Source organism: Tyto alba, unplaced genomic scaffold, assembly GCF_018691265.1.
Source record: "Tyto alba isolate M040663 unplaced genomic scaffold, T.alba_DEE_v4.0 Super-Scaffold_20000042, whole genome shotgun sequence".
Lineage (NCBI taxonomy): Eukaryota > Metazoa > Chordata > Aves > Strigiformes > Tytonidae > Tyto > Tyto alba.
The window spans coordinates 12,696,209-12,720,922 of NW_024881293.1; the positions used below are offsets into that span (position 1 = coordinate 12,696,209).

At 49.6% G+C, this 24,714-nt stretch overlaps 1 protein-coding gene across 28 annotated transcripts in view; it reads left to right on the plus strand.

The window, feature by feature from the left end:
* The window catches only part of PTPRS (protein tyrosine phosphatase receptor type S), a 163,345-nt gene that overhangs the window by 15,385 nt on the left and 123,246 nt on the right, over nt 1-24,714 (plus strand). For 25 of the 28 annotated variants that reach the window (XM_042794895.1, XM_042794906.1, XM_042794900.1 and 22 more), the window contains exon 1: nt 10,615-10,714. The exons of 2 other annotated variants lie outside the window; for them this stretch is intronic. The gene's annotated coding sequence lies outside the window, so the exon portion shown is untranslated. Of the gene's footprint in view, nt 1-10,614; nt 10,715-15,245; nt 15,420-24,714 lie in introns of those variants that run through there. One more of the 28 variants, XM_032994663.2, reaches the window with a different exon arrangement.

A 24,714-nucleotide genomic window follows, 5' to 3' on the forward strand; every position in this document is an offset into this window, starting at 1 on the left:
GTGCGGCGGACAGTTGCACGGGACCCGCTTTTAAATAGCATGCTGCGTATCGTGTTGTTTAGGTACGTGTATACAGCAGGTAGCAGATGCACCCCTGGGTCCCTTTGGCTGTCCTCGGGGAGCGGGGGCAAGCGGGTGTGCAGGGAGAGGCAATTTCCTCGGCTTTTGGGCTCTGTTAAAGAGTTCTGTTCAGACTTAATGCGGTTTAACCCTGCTCTGGAGATGGGCGTGGGGAGTTCTGGGTCCCTGAAGAATTGCAAAGCTGCTTCTCACCCCTTTTCCATTTTTTTCTAAAGAAACAAAATAAAAGCAGCAGGCAGCAAAGCATGTGCAGGGAGAGCCAGCTTGCTGTTGAACTGTTGCAGGCAGCAGCCGCCGCTGCCTTGGGGCTTTGGGGACCCTGCCTCAGCCCGGTGATGCTGGCAATGCTGGAGCTGGCTGTTCTCGCTCTCTGTCCCTGCGTCCCCTCGGCCGTGGCACGTCGCTGCTGTAGCTCCCTCCATCTGCATCGTATTTCTCAGCTTTGGCTTTCCCCGGCAGCGCTTGTGTCGTACGTCCTCGGTAGATCCATCCTGCCCACGCGGTGCTCGTGGCAGCTTGCAGCCTGCGATGGGGTTTTGCAGGTCTCACTTGGATGCTCAGCAGGCTCTAGTGTGGGATGGCTGCAGGCTCTGGAAGACTCTCCAGTGCTGCTCATATGGAAAACACTCTCAGTAACCACAAAGAATGGAGATGGTGCTTAAAAAAAAAAACAAAACAAAACACAGAAAAAGGTCATCTGTAGGGGCCTACAGGATGGGGATATGGAAGCTGCCTTGTGTAATTTCTGCTGGGGTTGTGTGACTGAGAAACTCCTTCCCTGGAACCCCAGGGGTGCCTTTACAAAGCAGAGCTGTGGACGAAACGTCCTGTCCTGTGGAAGTCATTGGCCTGGATGCTCCCTCCTGCCCGTGCACCCCACTGGGAGATCACCCCCAAAACACCCGGCCGACAGCAATGGCGTTTCCTCCGGAGGGCTGATTAACCCTGTTTTTTTTGGTCACACGAGTCCTTGTGCATCAGCTGCTGCTTTGAGCATTTCCTGTGCTCCCACTGCAATCCCATGGGAGGGCAAAATGCAAATCCTGCATCCTGCACGAGCAGCCACAGCAAATGGGATAGGGGAGGTGCTCCATCTGCAATGGGGATGTGGGTGCCCGAGCTTGTCCCAGCTCGCTGCTGACCTCAGAGGGCTCCAGGAGGGCTCAGGGACGTGGCAAACATCTTGCTTAGGTGTTGGAAGGGTTGTCTAGGACTCATCAAGGTGCTGCAGTGCCATGAGCCTTTGCCTGGTATTGCCCATGGCTATACTTTTGCAGGAGAACTGTAAGAGAGAGGAGAACCTTCCAAGATTATTTGGTTCCCGATGTGTGCGTTGCAGTTTTTTCTGTCCTAACATCATGCAGAAGATCCCCCCCACCCCGCACATCAGGGATGTGCAGTGAAGTCTAAGATCAGGGGCTGTGTTTGAGGCTGAGGTGCCCAAACCCTCCCTGGGCTTCACGCAGACCAAAGCTCACCCACGATAGGCAACGAGTCCAGTGGCGTCACCAGGATTGTGGCTTCCAGAAGAAACACTGTGGGGTAGAAAATCCCTTTACTCGGTTTTCCCGTGTCTGAAGTGTAAGTGGAAGACTTGGACCTGGCTTTTTCCCGATGTGGAGAAAGGGGCTGAAACCTTCTGCCTGGGTGCTGGTACCATGGATGTGTGTGGCACGTCCTCCCAGCTCTGTCGCCTCAATTTGAGAATTTGATGCATCCTGCTGTTTAAAAATAAATAGCTAGTTATTTTGGGCCAGGGAAGCAAACAAATCAACAGGCCAGTGATTTCTTCAATCATCCTGTATGCTGCACAGGGGAAAAATTAATAAAGTACCTGCCATGCCCAGAAGCTATTTGTTAAAGCCAATGGTAATGATAGGCAAAATTGAGTTCCTCCTTATGATGGGTTTGCTCACACTCCTATGCTCCTGCTCCTTCTCCAAGGCATCGCCGTTCCTGATGGTGCTGTGGTGGGAAAGGAGATACCAATCTGCAATCTGCATCTGAGCTTTTCCAGCATTGGGAAGAATGGTATGGGGCTCTCCAACCTCTCTGGGGACTCGCTTGTGCTCTGAGAACTGGGTCCTTTTAGGTGTTTTGGGATCTACCAGAAATCTGGATTATCCGTGGAGTCACTGACCTGTGGTTATTGCTCATTTCTTGGTGAGTTTGAGCCTTTAGAGGCTTTTCAGGAGAAACTGCTCCTGATGTGTGCCTGGTGGAAACCGCCACATGTCGTGGTGGCTGTTGGAGGAAGGATGATCAGGAGCAGGCTCCATTCCCCGCTTCGCTGCAGACCATGGGAAAGTTGGTTTTCCAGTTCATTCCTGAACATACTCATCTGTGAAATGGGCACACACAGAGCTATCTGTTCACCAGGAGCCCAGGACTCAACTTGTGAATCCGTGAAGTTTTCACATGACAGCCATGAACTTGAGAAGACCAAGCTTTCCTTGGGCTACTGATAACTTGCTCAAAGACACAGCCAACATTACCTGACTCCTTAGGGTTCTTGGCTACTCTGTGTTTGCCCTCCAAAAGTTAATAAAAAAAAAATCATTTTGCTTCTCATATTGAGAATAAAACACTGCGTCATGGGAGCATCCAGCATCTCTTGATTGCAGAATTAATGGTGTAGGAAGGCTGAAGGACCATCTTGGCCCCTGGGTCTCATCATTGCAGGGCAAACCCTGCAGGCACCCAGTGTATCTCCCCTCCTCATCTCCTGTGTTCAGTTGCATCCAAAATACTCTCTCTGCAGCCTTCCAGCAGGGACATCTCACAGCTTGTTGCAGTTTTGGGGGCTGCCATCCAGCTGCTGCTGTTGGGTCTCCCTGAGCATTTCTCCCTGGCCAGCTTATTTCAGGAACATTTCATGCCAGAGTTGATACTGGTGCAGGATATCACATCAAGAGAGATGGAGGGTTTGTCCAGCTGGGAAAAGGGGCTGTTTGTTTACTGGTTTAGCATTTGTGTGTCTTGCGTTGCCTCGGTGGAATATTAATGATATAAACAGGTTAAAGAGCTGTGAGTGTAAGAGCCAACCCCAAATATGCTGGTGTGGAGGCCAGAGGGAAAGCTGAGCAGGTGAATGCTCATATTCCGCAGCTTGAGTGGACAGAGGTCTCTTGAGAGCTGGCTTGAGGAGTAAAACCTGCCCCCTGGTTTGGGTAATGCCTCATCCATAACCTTGTCCATAGCAGCTCTTTTGACATCAGGGAGGCTGAAGGTAGTGTTTGCTGCTCCGTGTTTTGGGGTTTTTGGTGGTGAATATTCTCCTCCTCCACAAAATACCCCCTTCAGGCTGCTTTCATGTTCAAAGCAAGAGGAACGCAGCTCCTCCTGCTAATGAACCTTTGCTGGTTGTCCCAGCTCGTGGGTGGGTGTGAAGGGTTGATCTGGATTTAGCTCACTGCTGGTGAGGCTTTGGGAAAAAAGGGGGGAAAGTCCCTTTTCAGCTTACTGTTGCTGAGAGAGATGCAGGCTCTGTGGCTGGCAGCAGTTGGGGAACGTGGCTGTAAGGTGGCACAAAGTGGCCCTTGAGCTGAAGGTGTGCTCCACAGCGGTGGATGAAGCTCCCAGCCCACTTGCCGGATGGCTCATCGGTCCTGTTGTGGCACAAATGAATTTTTAAACTGAGAGTTGATCTGTGGTCAGAGCACTTAAATTAAATAGAGTCCAAGTTGTATTTTTCAGCTGCTGATGGTGACCTTCTAGGAGGCCATGGATGGAAAGGACCCATGGTCAGCAGCGTGTCACTGTGGCGAGGCAGCAGATGCCCCTTTCTAGCTGGGTTCGTTCTGGGGCTCCGGGTTCCCCTGTACCTGTCTCCGCATCCTGCACCCTCTTTGCAAGCAGAGCAATACGTGGTCTTTTTCATGAAAAAACATTAGATTGCGGCGATGACGAACTAAAATTTCACTGCTCTTGGAGAAACAGCAAGGTAATCTGGTTCATGCTGGATGCAAGCAGAGGGTTGAATCCTAAGTCCTGTCCTTGGGCTCTAGATGTCTGTTTTCATCTTGAGGTGGTAGGTCTAAGGCTGGACTACCCCGAGGGACCCTCTTGGGGGCTGGGAGGAGCTGACCTTCACCTTCAAGGGCTGCATTGGGGTTCCAAGCTGCTCTTGTCCCCGTATGTGGGGAACTCACCATGAATGCTCTCGATAACGCTGCGTGGCAGCCACTGCGAGCGGCTCGGGCCTTCTCTGCCACAGAAAGGACAAATTAAATAAACATACTTGATTGCTTAAACATTTGTTTTTTAAATTAACAGCAGCTTTTTTATATTAAAGTATGTGGATATGCTGATGGGGAACACTTTAGCAAGTTGGGTTTTTTCCTTCCTGGTGCTACTTTTCCAGAGTGATTCCTGATTTAAAAAACAAATGCAAAATGCAGGCCAAGTTTGAGGTTTCAACCTGTGAAAGATGTTGATGGGAAGAAACTGCACTGCTTGGAGCCGTGGGGCCCTGTTTGGATGCGTGATGAGACAGGCCTTGAAAGCAGCGGTGTTTGCAAACTGTGTCTTGCAAGCACTGGAGAAAAGGGTCTATGAATGGCTCGTAAGGGGCAACATGAATGTCCACAGCTTCTCAGGAAAAGTTTTAGTGGTCTGTGAATTGTCTGAATGTTGAAATCTCCTGCCAGGAGTTGTTTGGTTGGAGATATGCCGTATATAGGAACCTAATTGTGTGCTCACAGGTATGTGGATCTTCAGCCCTGATGCCGTGGGCTTGGTGAGCTGGGCTTGGGCTTGATGTCTTCTCCTGCACTCATGGCATGGTGGGTGACCCTGTGCAGAGCTCTTCCCAAGCTGTGCCTCTGGTTTTGTTTTTACTCTCTGGTCTCTGTCTCATCTGTTTAGATGGCTAAGAGACAGCCCGGCGTGCTGGGTACAGCGTGTGCGGCATTACAGGATAAGGGAGTTTTAGATGCTGCTCTAATAGTAACCAAGATTGCTAAATAGCATCTCTGGGAAAGCAAAATGCAGCCAGAGAGACGCTAATGCTTCAGACTGACCTTGCTTGAAGCATATGGGGGTTTTGCTGTTTCTGTGTGCTTGCTATCAGTTTCCTAAAATAGCAGCTGTCCAAAAAAATAACACCAATAACCAAGCAAGGATCCCTGTGTGCTGCGTACCTGTGGGAGTGCTGTCCCTGCTGGGGCTTTCCGGGTGTGGTGGCACTGCAGATTAAACTGTCCTCCTGATATTTTAGAAAAAAAAAAAAATAGAGCTCCTACAACCCCACTACTTTTTGTGTCATCCCCCCAGGGTTGTAGCAAAGCTCCTGGCAGCTGGCTTGGGGACCAGCCTGGCTCAGGGGACCCCACGAGAAGGCCCAGGGCTGGCGCTGCTCCCTTCCCCTTTGCATGGACCTCAGGCTGTATCCTTAATTTTTTAATTCATGGATGCATCCCGTGTGAGCGCAGCTCCATCTCGGCTGCAAGTGTCCATGCATGGCTGCAGGATCGGGGCCTCTCAGCAACCCGAGCGGGGAAGGGGATGGGGAGGGCAGATGCTGCTCTGTACCCTGGCTCTGCACCCTTCCTGAAGGCGACCAGCAGTGGGTTTTGTTGTTGATGTTTTGTTTTTACGTATTAAAGGTTTAACAAATGGAATTAAATACTGTGAAACTTAAGGTAATTAAATGTGGAAGCATAAGGAAAAAAAAATGTAAAGCATCCTCTTCAGGAAACTAATAGGCTCCATGCCTCCTTATCTTAATGATTTTCATAATTTAGCTGAATGCAGAGATAATGGACCTGGTGAACCTTTCTGGAGCTAACTTTAGATTTAATGGGTTTCTTGCTGGGGAGTAGGGTGGGGGCAGGTGCAATCAATGCGCTTAAGGAGGGAGATAAGAGCAAGAGAAACTGAAATAAACAGCCAAACGGGTTTTCCAAAGGCTTAAAAGTTGCTGCGTGTCCAGGCTGAGTGGTCTCTCCTTTCTACCTGGAATTAACCTCAGAAATAATTTTTAGAGGCCACGTGATTTTCTCCAGCTCGGCCGTACCGGTGCTGCCAGTGGGTTTTGCCTTTCTGCACAACCTCTGACCCTCCCCGGGACGATGGAGCCACAAAGCTGGGATCATCTGCGTTAATCTGGTCTCATTGAGGCGGGATCAGTGAAACCACCTCGCAGATTCACTGTATTATGGAGCAGATTGAGGGACTTAGAGAGCAAATTTAATAAATATCATTTTGATATTACTTGACGGAAAAAAAAAAAAAAAAAAAACTATCTACTGAGCGGCTGATGTTGAAGCACCCTGTGAAGGATGGTTTATAGGGATGTGATGTATTTGAAGGGAGAGGGGATGGGGAAAATGTTGACTATTGATGTGGGGTGGGGGGGACAGGAGGAAAGGACAGCCCTTGGGGCTGGTCTGGGCCAAGAGCTGGGTCACAGCGGCACATGAAAAAGCAGGTAGGGCTGATTGGGCTTGAGGAAGGGGGGAAATGTGGATGTTTGCTAAGGGATGGAGGTAACACAGCCCAGGACCAGCACCTTTGGTTTATGTCATGTGTGGCCGCGAGTCTCCATCTGCCATCTGGCTTATTGGCAGTTTGCATGGCTAGGGCCATCCAGCTGATTTAGGGGCAGAACCGGGTGGGGATGCTGAAGCTGACCATGGACCACAGCTCCACTGCCCATGATGCAGAGCCAAACTGATCCCCGGGCACCCGGGACCCAGCCAGCACCCCTCCATGGGCACTGCGGGCACTGTAGCCTAGTGGCTCTGGAGGCGGTGGCCAAAGCTGGGCTTTTTTGCAGTTGAATATTTGAAAGTGGCAGCTGCCACATTGGTTTATGGCTGCTTTGTGTTGGGGAGGTGGCAGGGTGCGGAGCCACAGCCACGGTGGCTCTGCCATGTCCAGGGGTGCAGCTTTGGGGGTCCCACAGTGCTTTTGAGTCTCAGGGCTCCCTGTAGTTCCCGGTGGAGTCTTTGAGCTGTGCTCTGACATGCCTGAAGCCTCTTTGGGAGCTTTCCAGTGGAAAAAGCAGAGCTGCTCTAACAGGCCAAGGGCACAAGATGGGGGATGTGAGGTGGGTGCAGGCACCCCGGGTGCCCGAGTGCGACCCGGGGAGCTGGGCTGGGAGCAGGCGCTGTGCTCGTGCTGCGATCCACGCTCTGTGCCAGATCCTGCTTGCAGATGGGGTCTTCTGCCCAGCCGCAACCGGAGTGGCACAGCCAAGGAAAATCCTGTCCACAGGGCCAGAGGAAAGCTCTGGCTACAGGGGAGGAAGGGAAAACAATTGCAATGGGAAAACCCAAACCCTTTCTTCTAGGGCTGGTCGTGGTGAGCAAGGTTTTGGCTGTGCCGGGGTGTGGGGACGGGTGCTGCTGCCCACCACCTCTCGTGGGAAACGTGCCCGGATCGTGCACCTTCCCGAAACGCTCCGGCGAGGGCAGCGCGCCTGTCCCGCAGCGGAAGGTGCAGCGCTTGCAGCCAGCAGGCAGCTGAAGGGGCTGGTTCGTCTTTGTCCCCAGCAGGACCCCCTGCCTGCTGGAAAAACACTTGGGTTAGGAGAAATGTGTGACCTCTTGCTAACCCCCTTCCCCTCTCCCTCTGCAAGATGTTAAAAGAAGGGGGGGCGGGGGGGAAGAAAAAAAAAAAAAAAAAAGGAAAAAAAAAGAAAACCTACGCTGTGGCCAATCCAAGGAGGGCGAGAGCCGGGGATCATAGCATTAAAATGCTAAAAATGAGCGTGCTGAAAACAGACACAATTGGGTATTTAAAGCTCTGAATGAAAAGAGTATGTGTTAGCCGGCTTGCAGAGAGCCGGTCTCCCAGAGCCCCTGGAAAATATGTGGTCAAGCCTGCACCATTAACTTTTTGTTTCTGGTTTGTAAAGTAGCTGTGAAATCCCCGGGGGGCCACGGACCCCATGTCCCTGCCAGGCTGGGGATGCTCTGCCAGAGGGACGGCTTTGCCGGTCCCTTGATGCCACGTCGGGTAGCGGCTTGTGCACGCCCTGAGCCTTTTGCTGTCCTGCGGCGATCTTGATCCCAAAATGCGGTGCTCAGCATAGGGACTTGCATAGCCCCTGTGTCCCCATGTCACCAGGGACCCCTGTGCCAGCTCTGTTGCAGACCGGGTGGGATTTGCACCCATCGATCCCTCTCGCACCGAAGCGTGGGGCGCGTGGATGGAGGGGGCAAAGCGGGAGGCGTGGGAGTGGGAGCTGCTTCAACCCTGCCCCAAACCAGCCACAAATTGACTCCTGGGTGAATCACCACTAAGCCGCTTCGGGGTTGTTGCATCATTTGTTTGCAGCTTCTTAAAACTTGGGCAGCTTGGGCTGCTGGAGGTTACCGGCGCAGGTTCCCTGCGGCTGTACCGAGAGATGTGAGGTCTTCTAATGGTTTATGGTGCCTCCTTTACATGGAAGTGTGGATCTTTGCAGCCATGCTCGAGCATGGGTTTGGGGTTTGCCGCATCCCAGCTGGTCCCTGGGTGGAGGTTGTGGCCTGTGTTTGGCTGCAGGTTGACGCTGGCCATGCAGGAGGGTGAAGGTGTGCACAGGGTTATTTCTGTGCACGTATGCGGGTTTCCCTCCTGGGCAGATGCAGAGGGATCCGTGTGGGTGCAAAATGCCCCTAAAAAGTATCCTAGGGCAAGTATTAACTGCCAGGCTGGGCTTAGCGCCAGCAGGCAGGAACAGATGAATCAGACACTTAATGGTAAAATCAAACCCCTCAAAGTATTAAAAACAACCCAGCTCCAGCGGTCTCCTCTCTGCCGTCCAGGGAGCCCCTGCGAGAGGGAGTGAGAAGGCATTTTAAACCAAACTGGGATTTTTCGGGGGGCCCCCCCCCCGCCATATCTCTTGGCTGCCAGCCTCTCTGAAGGGGAAGTTTTACCCCGCCTCCCGCGGTCTCGGATGTCAGGTTGGCAAGAAAAATCCCATCTGTTTTCAATCTGGATCCTCACTTCCATCCACCCAGCCTTTCTCCTCCCTGTGCTCCCCCGCTCCCAGCCCCCAGAGCTGGCGTGCGCGCCAGGCAGGCCTCGGTGACGTGCTTTTTTTTTAAATTTTTTTTTTTATTTTTTTTTCTTCTAAAAATGTATGTGGCCTCCTTTGCCCCCCGCATCCCCCCCTTCTCACAGGCACATGCTCCAGCGCAGCCCTCTCTGCGCTGGGGCCTGCCAAGAGCCTCTCTGTGCTCAGCCCCGCTACGGTCGCTGGCTCAGAGAATTCCCAAATGACCGAGGATTTTCAACCCTGAGCTTTCAAAAAAAAAACAGAAAAAATATCTCTCTGTGTGGAAAAAAAAAAAAAAAAAAAAAAAAAAAAGGCAAAATCAGGAGGGGAGAGGAGGGAAGGAATTTTGTTGTTGTGATTTTTTTTTTTTTTTGTTTGGGGGTTTTGTTTGGTTCCAGCTTCTTGGTATGATTTGGAAAAGAGCAAGTACAGAGTGTTTTGTTCCTGCTCAGAGATAACAGAGCTACTCTGAAATCCTATATGGAGTCAATGCAAAGACGTATATGTAGCAACCATGATATCCTAATCTCTCTCTGAAGAAACGCTTTTGTTGCACACCCCCTTTTGCCTTTCTTTTTGCTGTCCTCTCTTGCTGCGTTTATGTCTTATTTAAACAATAAAGTCCTCAGGCTACGAATTACCTTCTCTCTTTACAGATGGCTGCAAGAGCTTTGCACGTCTGTGGAGCTCCATGAAAAATAAATGAAGAAGGTTGTGGCTTTTGTTGTTGGTTTGGTTTTTTTTGTTTTTTTGGGTTTTTTTTAAAGTGTTTGGAGGTGAGAGTTTATCTGACTGTAGAGCCAGGCCCAAGGACCTGATGAGTGGTGTTGGGCTTTTTATTGCCAAAAATCTCAAGGCGGGGGTTATGTCAGCTGCACCCCTTCGCTTTTGGTTCTGTGCCAGGCTGGCATGGAACCACTCAAAGCTGCCCCGGGTGCGGGGTTTTGTGCTCTGGCTGGTGCTTGGGGGGCTCAGGGGGAGCCCCAGCTCCTGCTCCCGTGGGATCTGCTGAGGGAAGAGCCTGGGTGCTGCTGACTGGGAGGGCTTGGGGCACGGGGGCTGGGCTGCCCGTGCCTCAGTTTCCCCTTCGGGCAAGTGCTGCCAGGGGAGCGGCTGCCCTGTGGGGACGAGTTAATGGCGAGGTGGCCAGGGAAGCGGCAGCGCTTCCCCTGGCATGGGAGGGTGAGGCGGGGGGCTTTTGCTTTTTATTTTGGGGAGCGCTGTGGGGATGGGGCTGCGTGAGGGGACCCAGAGGACCTGGGATGGGGGGGATGGACCCCAAAGGGCCGGGTAGGCTCGGGGCGACCCTGAATGACCAGACTGGAGGAGGGGGGGGGGGGGGGTACCCAAAGGCTCAGCCCCAGAGGCACCGGGGGAGGAATCCGGAGTGTGCGGGCCCCCGCGGCGCTCCCCAGCCCCGGGCCTCCCGCTCCCTCGGCCGCGCTGCCCCCCCCCCCCCCGAGTCTTCCCCCCCCCCCCCCCCCCCGATCGCGTTGGGCCCCGCGGCCCCGCCCCGGCTCCGCCTCCCTCCGCCCGGGCCGCGGCGGGCTCCTCGGCGGGGTCGCGGCGCCCGTGGGCCCCGGAGGCGCCGCGGGCCGCCGTGCCGAGGGCGGCGCGGGTGGGACGGCCGGTCCCCTCCCGGTAAGTGCCTGCCCCGACAAGCCCCCTCGTCCCTGGGAGTGCCGAGGGGCTCCCCACACCCTTCGCGCAGCCCCTCCGCCACCGAAACGAGACTCGAGACAGTCGGTTTGATTTTAAAAATTGTTTCTCCTTCTCCCCCCCCCCCCCCCCCCCCAGTAACACCTTCCTCCGAGGAGCATCCAGCGCGGCCGGGGCCTCCCGGCGTCGTGTGTGGGACGGGGCCGCGGGGGTCGGGGGGGTGAGGGCGGGCTGCCGCCGAGCCTGCTCCTGCCACCGATAACGCGTTGAACCCCCCCGTTCTGTACAGCTCTTCTTGCCCGGGCTTTATCTGCGAGCTGCCGAGCCATGGGCAGCGTTGCTCAGATGGAGGGGGCAGCGCTGGCTGGGGCGTTTGGAAGTTGGGAAGGGCCCCCCTCCTCCTTCCTTCTCACCCCCCCCCTTCCTTCTCCCCCTCCTTCTCCCCATTTTTCTCCAGCCAATGGCCCACGGGAGCGTTTTGCTGCGAAACAAGAGGCAAAGTGTAAAATCCGCATCTAGCACCCACCCCAGGCTCGCCTGCGTTACAAAGGGCCAGCTCTCCAGCTCGCCCCTTTCTCTAAATTGCCCCTTTTACTACGTGGTTTTTCTCCGTGCTAGAAATGCTTTTTATTTTTTAATGAGTAAAAGGCAGTCCAGGTCTACAGCAGTTGCCTGCACGATGCTCTCCACAGCTCGGGGCAGGACACGGGCTTTGAGCCTTGGAGTAAGGTACAAAATTTATTCACTGTAAACATTGCACAACTTCTGTGCTGGGTTCCCAGGATTAAAATACAACTCGCTTTCTTGGTTTTATATGGCTTGCTTCCTAGCCATTATACTGCTGCTCAAGCTCGAGATGTAGACTTGTCTAAAATGTGTAATTTTAGAAACATAAGAGGGTAAAAAAAAAAATGCTCCATTTTGTTACGGGAAATGCATAGCTGGAACTTTCCTGAGAAATGGCCATATTTTATCCCTTTATGATTTCTTTCTCATTCTGGCAAAGGCAAAATACTTTTATGTTGCAGGTAACTTTTACGTCAAGGCTCTAACTTTGAATTCGCAGCAGCTGGTCTGACTCAAGGCAGTTAGAGGAACACTTGAAATTAGATTTAAATTTATATTGTTCGTTGGCGGAGAGCTCTCTTGCAGTTAAAGAAAAAAATTTAAAGATTAAGCTGATCATTACTATATATGAAAAGCAGTTTCAAACATTAACATTATGGTTCATCTCAAAAAAAAAAAAAAAAAGAGGATTCTCTAGCCTCCACTTTGTATAGCTGCATGTAGCTATCCTTTCATTTCCCTTTTCCTGAAAACGTCACTTACTGGAAGAGAAATCACAAATTCAATCGCACTGGGATAGCCACACAGAGAACAGAGGAACATCTGCTGAAAAGAGACTTTCTGAGAATAACAAGCCACCTGCACGGAGAAATTTTTCTTTGCTCATAACTAGCTCTGTGTTCATCGGGTATATGTCTGTAATCCACTGCTGGTCTGTTGCAGAGGTGCTTGTCAGCCCTGGCATTTTACAAGGCTAATATTTATTTACAGACTTACACTGTTGGTTGGTGGTGTTTTTGTTTTTTTTTTTTTTTCTTCACCAAAAAGGAGGAAGTGAAAAATCTTGAGCTAATCAATCTATTTTAATGGTTTCTTCATGATTTTAGTTTTCTCTAACGTAATGAGCATCTGGAGTTGATTGGTGCCTTTCAGGCCGCCCTCTCACTTCTTGTGGAGGAGTGTGTTGGGATGTGGGCTCGAAGATGGTGAGTAAGGCTTGCTCAGACGGCAGCACCAGCTAAATGATGTGGTCCTGCACCTGGGACTGAGCTGGAGGAGGGGTCTGCATGGAGGACAGCAGCTCTGGGGCTGCGCTTCCCTTTTTCGCTTTTCATCCCTGGAGTAAAAACCATAACGCACGCCATCCTTTCATGTTATTGCTCCAGGAACCTGCCAAGTAGAAGGGAAGGTATCGGTATCTTTTATCATCTTGGGAGCATGTCGTTAATCCCTAGTGCAGAAAGAGGTACATCACCTCCAGAAATGTGAATGCTTGTTCCAAGTCTTTCTGCCAGTCGGAGTGGAAATGCCGGAGTGGGGGAGTGTTGGGACTCCTGCTCTGCCGTCCGGCTGCTCAGCAACCTCCTCCTCCAGCCAGAAGGCAAAGCAGTGATTTTTCAAAGGCGTTGAAACCAGAGAAAGCCCAATTATGCTTTTGACTTGGAAGGGATGTGTATCATTTTTTTGGGAGGTGGAGGTACCAAAATAAACCGTCTGAAGGTTCAGTGTGAAGACAGTGAATTTAGTATTAGGTACTAAATTCCTGCAAAGGTGACAGTTGCAGCAGGTATATGAGGAAATCCCTCATTACCCTGCAGAGCTGGAAAAGCAGGATATGGTGTTTTATTATGTTTCTTAACCTTGATCACAGCAAGTTTCAAACACCCTCTTTACCCTCACTGTTGAATCTGGCCTGTGGGTACAGATTCTTGTACTGCAAAGCTATTTCACTAGATTTAATCTCTAAGGAGCGTGCCAGAAAAACAGCCTTGGGGAAATGGCAATCTGCTAGCTTCCTTGTCTGTAAAATGGGAATAGCGATGCGTAACTCCTTTCTGTAAAGTGTTTTAGGGTCACCCAGTGAAAAGCACTGAAGTGCCACGGGTTGAATTGTTCGGCCAAAAAGAGACGAGGCAGAAGCAGTAGCAAGGCTTGCCCAGGCTCCCGCGGCAGGTCAGCGGCGATGCCAGGAATAGACCCGGTATCTCTGATTTCTGCTTGAGCGTCCCTGTCTGCTGCACGTGGGCACAGGTCAAAAAAGAGCAGCAGTGGTGGTGTCACCTGGCTACACGTAAAGGAGAAAATTGAGGTTGCATGATCTTGTCCTCGGTGCCTTTTCAGGGGCTGCCCTGTGGTGCCAGGTGTAGGAGTGACAAGTTGTCTGACACTGGTCTGCAAAGAGCTGGATTGAAGCCACTTACTCATTTCATGCTGGCTTCTGTGCAGCCCTTGTGTAGTAACGACTTTGTAGATGCTGCTCACCTGGGCTGAATTTTTAACCAGTCACCTGGAGATGAAAGGCACTTAATCCCATCACCACTCCCCCCAAGCCATTCTCTGCCCTCTGTTTGAAGAGATTTTGAACCCTGGGTATATTTTATTCTCATACAAGGCTTTGCCGTTGGACTTGACAGAGATTGCAGCGCGTCCTGTGGCACCGGGGAAGTGTAATCTTGTTACATTTGAATTTATTTCATGCTGCGTTTGTGGGTGTGAAGAATGAACTGGTAAAATTAGGGACTGTGGAAGGTGTGAGGCACAGTGTTTGTTCAAATGCTGATGGTGGGAAAACATCTGTTAGAAGCTCTCTTTGAAGAAGTAGATGCCCTTCCAGAACTATTTTGTAGGAGTAATAACTGTTGCGGTAGGTGAAACCTTCTAAATCAGGAGGCACCTGGGAGCTGTGAGCGTGCACAGGCTGATGCAGGGATGGAGATCTATCAAACTGAACCCTGTAACACCTTTATTTTTCCTATGCATCTTATACCATTTCTGAAGGCACTGCCACCTTGATTTTGCATGAGGTCATGTGTACTTGGGCGAGTTTGGGTTTTTAAAGAAGCTGTTCTGCCTTTCCTTTCTATTTATGGATAACTGTTTTACGGGTTGGTAAGGGTGTGTTTCAATTTCTCCATGTACTGATTAGTGCTCTCATTAGCACTTAGTAAGTGCATTGCAAAAATTCTTTATTAAAATCTGTGCGGAGGTAGGTTTTATTCATGTGAGGAAGCCACACAGTGCTCTGTTTCAGCGTCAGCTCCCAAGTCGCAGGATGACTTACCTGCTAATTTTGACTTGCTATCTATTTACAATAAGGCAGGAAGCAGCGCCTTGCAGCTAAGGGAATTGAGGCTAGCCCCCTGTTTATGGTAATTCTTAAATAGTTCATTTGGGCGTAATGCCTCTTTTTACAGTTGACTCTCTATTACAAACAGATTTTCTGATAATGGCGCCTGTGCCATTCAGATGGGATCATTATTATAATAGCAGCAAGTATTGTTACGGAATCGGTATGTGGAATTTATGTAGGATCATTATAATGACAGAAGTAATACCATAAATAAAATGATGCTGTAACAGCAGCACTAAACCTGGGTGTAATAGGGAAAATGACAGTTCAAATTTCCCCCAAGCCTCGGCACCTCGAGCATTGTGAGGATTTGTCGCGTACAGCCGGTGCCTGTGGAGGAGGCGGGAGGGCAGGGGCCGTCCCCGCGGCGCAGGGATGCTGGGGGTGTGGGAGGGAGGAGAGATGCTCGTTCTGCATCGCCCGTACAAATCAGAGAAACCATTAGCTGGAGCTGTTTCAAAAGCTGACTGGGGAGATTGTTGCAATTAATTAGCTGTAGAAATGGGGCGTTGCTTTCACTGGGTAGGGCGCTGGGCTTCGCTCCTGGGCTGGCTCCGTTAACACAGGTTTTTTTCAGGATGGGTTTCAGGCAGGGCTTTGCATGCACAGCCTGTCCCTCCGGCGCGGCGTTGGGACGGTCTGTGCCTGCCGGCACGTTGCTTCTCCTGTTTCTCTACGGGAAATGTGGGAAAGCTTGAAATCGCATTTGTGAAATAAGGATGGGGGTTGAGACTGTAAACTGCCCAGCGGGACTTGACAGAGGAGGCTGATGTAAGTACCATGCCCTAATACCGGAAGCAATAGTACCGAACCCTCACAAACAGAAGAAAAAGGGAAGAAAGGGTGAAAAATCAGTGCATTTGAAAAGTTACTGAGGCTGTGGAGATTATCCCCACCTCCACTTTTGTTTCTATGAACAAATGGCTGGAGATGGGTGTGTTGTCTTAAAGGCCGGTCTTGCGGTTGGGTTTAGCAAATACAGATAATCCAGATGGCTAATCTGGAGCGTGGTTTGGCTAGCAAAATCCTTCTGGCAGGCGATGAGGAGGATGCCGGGAAGAGGTTTGCAACAGTCATATTTAAACAAAGTCTCTGCTAATGCTGCTTCAGCCGTTGTGTGGACAGAGCACAGATGTCTTGCTTGGGTTTTGATTTTTTTTTTTTTTTTAATAAAATCCCTTTTATTTTCCATCACTGACCCTTGTTTTAAATCCCTGATCCAAGGGGGGGAATTGTAACCTTTCGGCGGGCTGAGATGTAGTTTGAGTTTTGTCATCACCGTGTCCCCAGCGAGGGCTGTGGCCCCGCTCTGGCGTGCCGGTGCCCAGGGTGTGCAGCAGCAGGAGGATGCTCGGCTGCTGCGCAGGCGGGTAGTTGCGCTTTGAACTCACTTTTTGCCCAGGGGCCCCATCAGGACGGGGGTGATGGGGCAATTGCTTTTTGATGCTTGGCGCTGCCTTTGTCAGTGGACATCTGGTGCCAGGATTGCTGCTGTTGGGGCTGGGGGTGGGCTGCAAGGCTGGGGAATTTGATGGATTAGTGCGGTTGGAGGGCTGGGGGAGGGGACGGGTAGGGTTTCAGCTCTTGCTTCAGGTAGAGAGAGAATTTGGGGATTAGGGGCACTTTTCTACAAGCTGCAAAGAGGGGAGGATTCAGAGAGGGGAAAGGGTTGGGAAGAAAATAGTCTTAACAGTTTTCCCAAAGAAATTACATTTGTTTGCTCTGTAAGGCGGCACAAGGGAAATGTGTGTGTGTGTCTGGAGCAGGGAATGGAAAAAATATACAGCAAATGTGGTGCCGGTCTGTCCCCCCAGCTTTGTAACCCTTGGGAATCCTGGTTGCTTGTGCCTGGCCTCAGGGTCACTTAGTTCATTCCCTGCTGCTTCCTATGGATTCAATAACCTTCTTCTCTCCCCAGAGATCAGCTTAAATTAAAACTTTGCTTAAGGAAGCAAGCAGCAGCCTCTCTCTGTGTTCTGTTACAGGATCTGGGCAGTTTGCATGTCCCTGTCCATACGTGTTTCCCCATGGGCACCAAATGGTCTGTGCTGGGAATCGGCAGCTTTTGAGCCGCTGCAGCAGGAGAAGGAGGATGTGGGATATCTTCTGCCCCGATCTCCTTGAGTGGCAGAGTAGGAAGGAAAATCCTGATTTTGAAAAACCTCCCCTGAGGGCAGATATTTCAGTATGCTTTTGCCTGGAAAGGGGAAAATTGCTGTTTTTCTTGGGGTAGGACTAGCCTCCCAGGGATATCGCCAGGATGCATCACAGTCCTTTCCTGGAGTTCTCTGTGCCAACAAATGTCCCTGTGTGGGTGGAAATACCCTGTCCCTTGTCTGTCTGCAAAAGCAAGAGAGTTTGCATAGCGACAAGGGCCACCAGGAACTGGCTGAAATGGGGACCTCGAGGAATAGCCACGGTGAAATCTAATCTCCGACCAGCACTGTGTTTGAGGATCAAATCCACGTGTAAAAGTGGCCCGGAAGATTGAATGTCTGCTGGCTTTGCCTCCTGGAAATGCTGCTGCAGGAAGGTTGGCTCTCCGGGAGGCACGTTCAGGCCTTTGATTCATGTTTTGGGTCTACACGTGCACATGTGTGTGTCATAAACACCGGTTTTGTTTAGAACTGGATTTTTTTTGTGTGGGGAGGGACGTATAGCCGCCCTGCACGCAGCGCCCTCCCGCTTGCCAGATGTGGGCAATGTGCAACAGAGATGCAGCCCCAGCCAGGCAGGGAGCTCTGTGCCTGTGTTGAAAATAAGCCCTCGTGGGTGATTTCCTTTTGTTTTTTTGCCCCCTTTCCAGCAGAAATTGAGAAAATTGGAGGTGAGCAGGAGCAAGAAATTCAAATGTAATGAGGGAAACTTTGGGACTGAGAAAAGGGCGGTACTGCAAAGCACGAGAGAGGCTTGAAGGGTGTCGGAGGACTTGGACTGGGGGATCTTTTGTCTTTCCTTATGTTGCTGTAGCCATAACGTCAGGGCTATTGAACTGGCTTTTGAATTTTGATTTCTTCTCTGTGTTGAACAAAGTGGTGGCTAAGGGCCGTGGCAATGCAGCACATTTTGTTTCTACAAGGTTTCTGAAGTTGGAAAGCCTAAAAATACTGGTCTGAAAGAAGGAAAATGAAAAATAAGGGATAAAGTTACAACTACCATCCTGAAAACACGTTCATTTGAACTTTAGGAGCAACAGGCAGAAAAATTTGGGGGAGGGAGAGAGGAGGAAAGAACTCACTCTAAAAATGCGTGCAGGGAAACGAACAGCTGTGTTGTTCTGTGAAATGGGAGCTGCTCGAATTCAAAGGATTATTTCACTAACCAAGACCTGGTGTTTGCGCTGGGGCTGAAGGCTGCAGCCCCGAGCGTGCAGGCAGGAGGAAAGCTTGCAGCAGAAGTTCAGGCTGCTCCAGGCTTCCCAGGTGCGTTAATTCCTGCTGGAGATGGGCAACAATAGTCAGGAAGGCTTGAGTCTCTCCAGCCCCTGTATTGCAGTATCCTGCAGGCCCTATTTTCCTTGGAGTGCTTTTGTGCCATCCACACTTCTTACCTAGTCCACTGAGTACACCTTGAGGAGTGAAAACTTGGTTATTTGCTGCTGTTTCTCCAGCATTAATGGATTTGGCGTCTTGGATGCTGCAGGACACCGCAGGCAAGTGCTCCTTTGTGGTCGCTGCCCCACCGGACTGATCCAGACCTGCTTCAGGTCCTGTGCCAAGCAGTGGTGGCTTGGAGCTAGGAAAAAGCTTCACCCAGACAGGTAATTCCTCTGAAGCGTCTGCTTTTGGGTGCTGCCGGCAACCGGCGTGCTGGACTAGATGAATCACCGTTGCCTCCAGCCTGACGTGCTTGATGGTTGCAGCGCTGCCTTCCTGGAGGGGAAGGAATTGTAGTCCATTATCAGGAGTCCATTTCTCTTACGGAAGGTGGAGCGTCACATGAAGCACTGAGTGCTACTTGCTGAGCGTGCCTGGTTCCTCGCAGCAAGCCTCACTCGTGTGCCATGAAACACTCGCTTGACAGCGCGTTCCAGAGCAATATCCTGAAATGACTGATGGGCCTGCGCTGTGCTTTATGCACTGCCCTGAGAGGTGGGAATGTGTAAATCGCACCATCCGAATGATTTAGCCCCAGGTATAGTTGTGATTCAAAATGAATTTCCATCCCTGCTTCTCCCTTGCGCCAGCACTGGAGGAACTGCTTGCTATAAACCCGGAGCAACAGCCCGTGTGCCGGGGAGGTTGTACGGGGCTGGGCTGGGAGGATGTGTGGCTGCACCCTCCTCTGTCGCCTGCATCCATGGTCTCGATGTGCGAGTGCAGGGGTGCAGGGTGTAGGATTGATACCGGTCACTCTCTGTCTCTGGGCGACTTGTCCAGATATCTGTGTCTGTCCCTAAGCGGGGAGCCGCGCGCCACTCAGTTTCCATTAGACTTAATAGGGAAGATGAGTGACATGTTAAAAGTGGCTTTAGGTTTTATGCAAAGCCAATGATGCCTAAGCCAGCTGGTGGATTTTAGGTTTTTCAGCAAGTTTCATTGGACAAAAAAAATCCTTTGGAAAGTGTTTTAGGTCCAGGGTGAAATTTTGGTGGAGATCAAGGCGATGGGAGTTGTGGGTGGCTCATGCGGTGCTTCACACCTTGTTGCACCTCCGGGAAGTTGATTGTCTTCCCTCCTGCTTTGGGGGAAAAATGGCAAAATCATGAGAAAGACCCAGTTTTCTTTGTAGTGAGGGATGAACAATAATATTAAAACATTTGGGGATTTTTTTGTAAAGATTAGTTTTGCTTCTTGGCTGGTACCCTGGTTTAGATCTCCTGGAATAGCTTTGAAATGCAAGTCTAGGCAAATACGTAGAAGAGGTGAAGCGTGGACTTCACTCTGCCGTTTTCTTTGCGATTTGCAGAGCTCTTATAGTGCTTCGCTGCTCTCCTGGTGCTGCCTGCTGCCCAGGAGTTGGTTGTTTCTCAAAATACAAAGGTCAGAGGTACTGGAGGAGACATGAACCCCAAAGACTAGATCACTGTTTGAGGCTTTACTATCCTCCCAAAGCAGATGTGGCAGGGATGCTTTCTTCTCGGGGAATTCTTAAATCTACCTGTGTTAATTTCACTGTTTTGAACTCTAGAAATTAAAGCATGCCTGTAATTTGTAGAGAAAAATATGCATTTGCTGTCCTTTGCCTGTTGAAAAGCACGGTTTTGTGGATAGCCAAATAAAATTCTTGGTTTGAAGTGTTTCAGCAATGTGATAAAGTTTATGGAGCATTTAACAAACTTTTTTAGTGTGCAATAGTTTATAGTGCCAGCAAACAGCCAAGTGTCACATCAAAGTTGTAGTCTTCTCTCACTTAATGGCACAATGTTTAGTGCTTGTTTGGTTTATCTTGGGTGGCTTTTCAGTGCACGGCTCAGCATAGCTTTTACTTTCCTTTTTTTCCCCAAAAAAACCCTAAAAGACAGATTATGAATGCTGATTTAGGGCCCACAATTCAAGCAGAGTGGTTGGATTTATTTTTATCTTTAAAGAAAAAACACAAAGGCAAACAATCACAGGGACTTCAGTGGTGTTCTCCCTGTGCAGTTCCCTGCTGGGCTGGGAGAGCAGAGCAGCGAGATGAAATCTGCTCTCGCTGAAGTCAAGGAGAGTTTTGCCATCAACTCTTACAAATCTGTAATGATTTTTCTTTTAACTGGGCTGTGTCTCAGAGAGGGATGGTCTCTGCAACGGAGATTAGCAGATACAGTCAAGCCAGAGCACACTGACACCAGCATCGGGGAGGCTGCAAGTTTGGTGCCTTTTGTCCAGGTTTTGAGATTTGCTCCTCATCTGAGCTGTGGGGAACTCTGCAAGGGCTCCCCTCAGCCCCAGGGCTTGGGATCGCAGTCACGTAGGAGAGAAGCGAGGAGGGAATTTACAGGGAGTGAAACCTCCTAAAGCAAACACTTCCGTCGAGAATGTCCAAGAGCTTGGGGTTGTCCTTTCTACTAAATTTGAACTAAATAGGTGTAAAAACTCGGTAACAGTGTCTGGATAATGCATCAGAAACTGTCTTATTTACTTTATTGTAGATTTAATTAGGATAATGCATATACATATAATTATGTCCACACTCAAGATCTATTGAGTAGTAAAGGGTTTATATAGCATTATAAATAATGAAACCTGAGCTGTATCAAGGGCTCCCTATAGCATCCTTCATCATATCCCAGCCGAAGGTAGGAAGTCTTCTTTTCTGTGTGAATTACACATGGTTGGGATTATTGAGGTTCAGCCATTTCTAGTGGTTGGGTTATGTGGCACGGGGTGTGATTTTCATCACACTGCCTGCATTTCAGTCTTAGTTTGCTTGGGAAATTCTTTGTAGAGTGGAAGACAGCATAAAATGTCTTGCTAATGTTGATAGGATCTGTCATCGGCAGTAACCAGTGAATTGGTATGTGAGAGAGGCATGTAAACAAGTTTGAAACCAAAATAATCTGTGTATTATTAAAAACCATGCCAATATGCAGCAATATAATATGAGGAAATTCTGTTTTGAGTTTCTAACGGCAAACCTTTTGCACGTTCCTCCCATGATTTATATAATTGCTGAATCGCTTTGATGCCTTGATGGAATTATAGCTCTGCATTACACGATGGATAATCAATCAAAATAAACTGTGTTTACCCCTTTGCCGCAGCGTGTGTATGAAACAGATACGTTATAGTGTGAATTATTCTTTAACGCTGGTATTCATACTGAGTTTCGGGTGTGATTTCAGGATCTGATATCTGCATGAACCTGACCTCACCTTGTAGGCTTCAAAATCATGCTGGCTTAAGCAGGGGCTGTAGGAACTTGCTCTTTCTATGGTGCATGTAGGAACATTTCTGCCTAAATATGCAGTGGGCTTGTTTGTTTAAATATCATAGAAAATAAAACCGCACCAAGGAGGCAAAAGGTGCCAACACCCAAGCTCTTTGTAAGGGCTAGGTAAGGCTTGTAGGTTGAAATTCTGCCTTTCTAGGCAAGCTTTTGGAGTTCGTTGCATCTGATATTTAATAGGCTGCTCCCCGCCTCATTTGCTGCACAAGTTATTTGAGTTTTAGTCTATGGCTTTAGAGGAATTTCTTACCCTGTTTACCAAATGTGCTGTTGCGAAATGTGGAAACCCTTTTTCAGAGGGGTTGCTGGAGTAAAAATTAAACCCAATCTTTGCAGCAAGCGATAGCTGGGATAATGTATAAGTGGTTAATATTTGTATTTAAATAGATGACTTTTGCAGGAGATGATCCTGTTTCCTCTAGCACAGAGTCGTATCCTTCAGTGGGCCTTTCACTATTGCCTACCTCTGTTTTGAGTCTGTTTACCCAGTGGCAGGGTTATTTTAGGGAGGGTATGAAGCGCAGTGTTTGCTTAAATGGCTTCCATGGTATTGCAGACCCGGGGCTGTGCGTACGCAGCGTTCCTGCGGTCCCGCTCCTCCGCGTGCAAAACCTGCCAGATTTTGATGAAAGGGAGATAAAATGGACGGAGTCGGGCAGGGCTGCAGGCGCAGCACCTCGTCGCTCGCCCCGCGCTCTTACTCCTTGCTGCAGCATCTCCATCTCCGGCTGGGGTTTATTTTTGGGTCTCCTGCAGGAAGGCATCTCTCCCCATCGTTTCTCCCCGGAGAATCCCTTCTCTTCTCCCTCCTTGCCTCGCTGTAAGGGGATCACAGCTGCTGAGTAAATGTTAAGATAATAGTGTTATTACGGAGTAATTATACTGCAAGTTATTGAATTAAAAGTGATGAGACTGCCTGTAATGCTGAATGGGGGGAGGAGGGAGAGGCTGGGTGGGAGAGCGCAGAGCCAGGAAGGTGGAGAATAGAGAAAACCTAATAAATTTCCTCTTGTCGAGAGCCCCTCGCTGCCGGGACTGGGACTGAGAATGAATGAAAGGGAAGCTCAAAGAGCTAATAAATAAACCATTTCCCTGAGAATAGAGGGTATAATTAGAAACCGTGGCCCTGTGGTTTTGAGTCTGCCCTGGGGTGGAATCTGCTCAGCGCTGTACTGTGGTGATAAACCAGGGAGACAATGCAGAGATGATGTCGCACAGTTGTTAACTTTTGAGGAAGGAGATGTGTTGTTCCTCTCCTTTTCTAGAAAAATTAAAAAAAAAAAAAAATTCAAGCTTTATGTTGCAAAACTTCAATAACTGGCTATACCCTGGAGCCTCTCCATCAGTAACTCTGGCTGATCTTGCATTTTTCTTTCTGTATATTTTCTCGAGGGTAGGGTGGTTTTCAGTGTAGACCTTAGAAGATTTTACTCTTTTTTTTTCCATTTTTCTTTCTTTTTTTTTTTTTTTTTTTTTTTTTCCAAGAAGACCAAATAAAACTGTTTCTTTTTTTCTTTTTCTCCTATCTCAGGCTGAGATTTACCTACAAATTTAATATCTCTCATTCCTCTCCTGCTATAGCACTGATGTCACTGTGCTTTTTGGGATGGTTTACTAATTGAAGGTACGCTAGCTTTTATTTTGTCCTTACTAGCTGCGCCCGTCTCTGCCCTGGAAGATCCCACCGTGTCGCCTGTGTTGTATCAGACATGGGGCCTCTCAGCTTGCAAGTGTGAACAGCTCGAACTTGACCCAAAAAGGAGGATAACAGCGTGTTAAACTGAGGTTTGCACTTGAGCTTCAAATCTCCCCCCTTATGCCACAGGGATCCTCCATCAGCTTGGAGGAGCTGCTGCCTCCTCTGGTCCTTCCATTCTGCATCTTTGGGGTGGGGAGGAGTGCGATGGCGGATGTACAAAAAACATCGCGGAGCTCTCCAATAAACGCAGGGTTGGTGTGTACCAGGGATGCAGAGGTGGAAAGCCACAGGAGCATTGGCAGCCTTACAGCCGCAGGGAGCAGAAGGAAAAGAGGATGCATGCCGTGCTCTTTTTGGGTCCGCACAGTCTTTAGCAGCCACAGGGTAGTCGCAGTTTAAAAGCAATAAATAATTTGCTGTCTCCTTCCTCTCCTGGCAGCTGTATCACTCTCTGCCCGTGGCGGGTTCCTCCCCAGCTGTCCGGGGGGGGGGTCAGGCGTCGGAGCCCTGCCCGCCCCGTGGGGCGAGGGGCAGCCCCTGCCCTGAGTGCTGGAGCCGATGTATCTGCAGAGCTGTGGCTGCACCAGAGCCGGGGAACCTGCTGCTTTTGTTTGTAGGAATTGGTGGCTCTTTTAAAGAGGAGAGCCAATAACTAGTAATGAAGGTCCGGGAGAGGAGGGAGGAGAGTGCTTTTTTGCTGCTGTTCAACCTCAGAGTATCTTTGGATGAAAAGGGGGATGATGCGCTTGTATCTAAGTAGGAAGGGTCTCCCCACATGGGTGTTTGTGAAGCTTCGGTAATTATTTCTGAGAAGCGCTTTGGTAGGTGCTAGAGAAATGTGGAGTGTTTACCTTACTTTACAGTCTAAAAATCCCTAATAAAACACACAACAGGAGTATTAACAATGAAACTATTTTGAGGATTATTAAGCTATTATAAAAGAATGGAAGAAAATCTGCCTGGCATTATGTTCTCAGCCACTAGATATTTAAATTAATGCCTTCCCTATAGCAGATCCTTCAGAAATCTCAAGGCACTTAAACATTTTCAGTGAATTACGTACTTGGTATTGTTAAATAGCTCTTCAGTGCTCTCTATTCATGTAGCACAGGGGGGAAACTGAGGCAGAATGATTTGGCCAGTGCATTCACTACAGGAAAGGTAAAATGGGGATTTGATTCATGTGAGTTTCCATGACCCTGATGTATGATGGAAAATGTCATTGTGGGGATGCCAGACCATGTTTCTTTCCCCTTCCCCATCTCCTCAAGGTGTTGTAGAGCAGTGCTGGGTTGTGGGCACCAAGAAAATCCTTATGGTTTTGCCTTTTGCCTAATCGATGCCGTTGCAGTATTTACAGAGCTGCCCGTGCCCATCTCAGGGAAGCCCATAAACCCTGATATAATGTTATTTACTTGTAAAAGGCAATTTGTAAAGATCTGTCTGGGGGCTGCTGTCACCATATCCATGGGATTTATTTCCCGTTTATTTACGGTC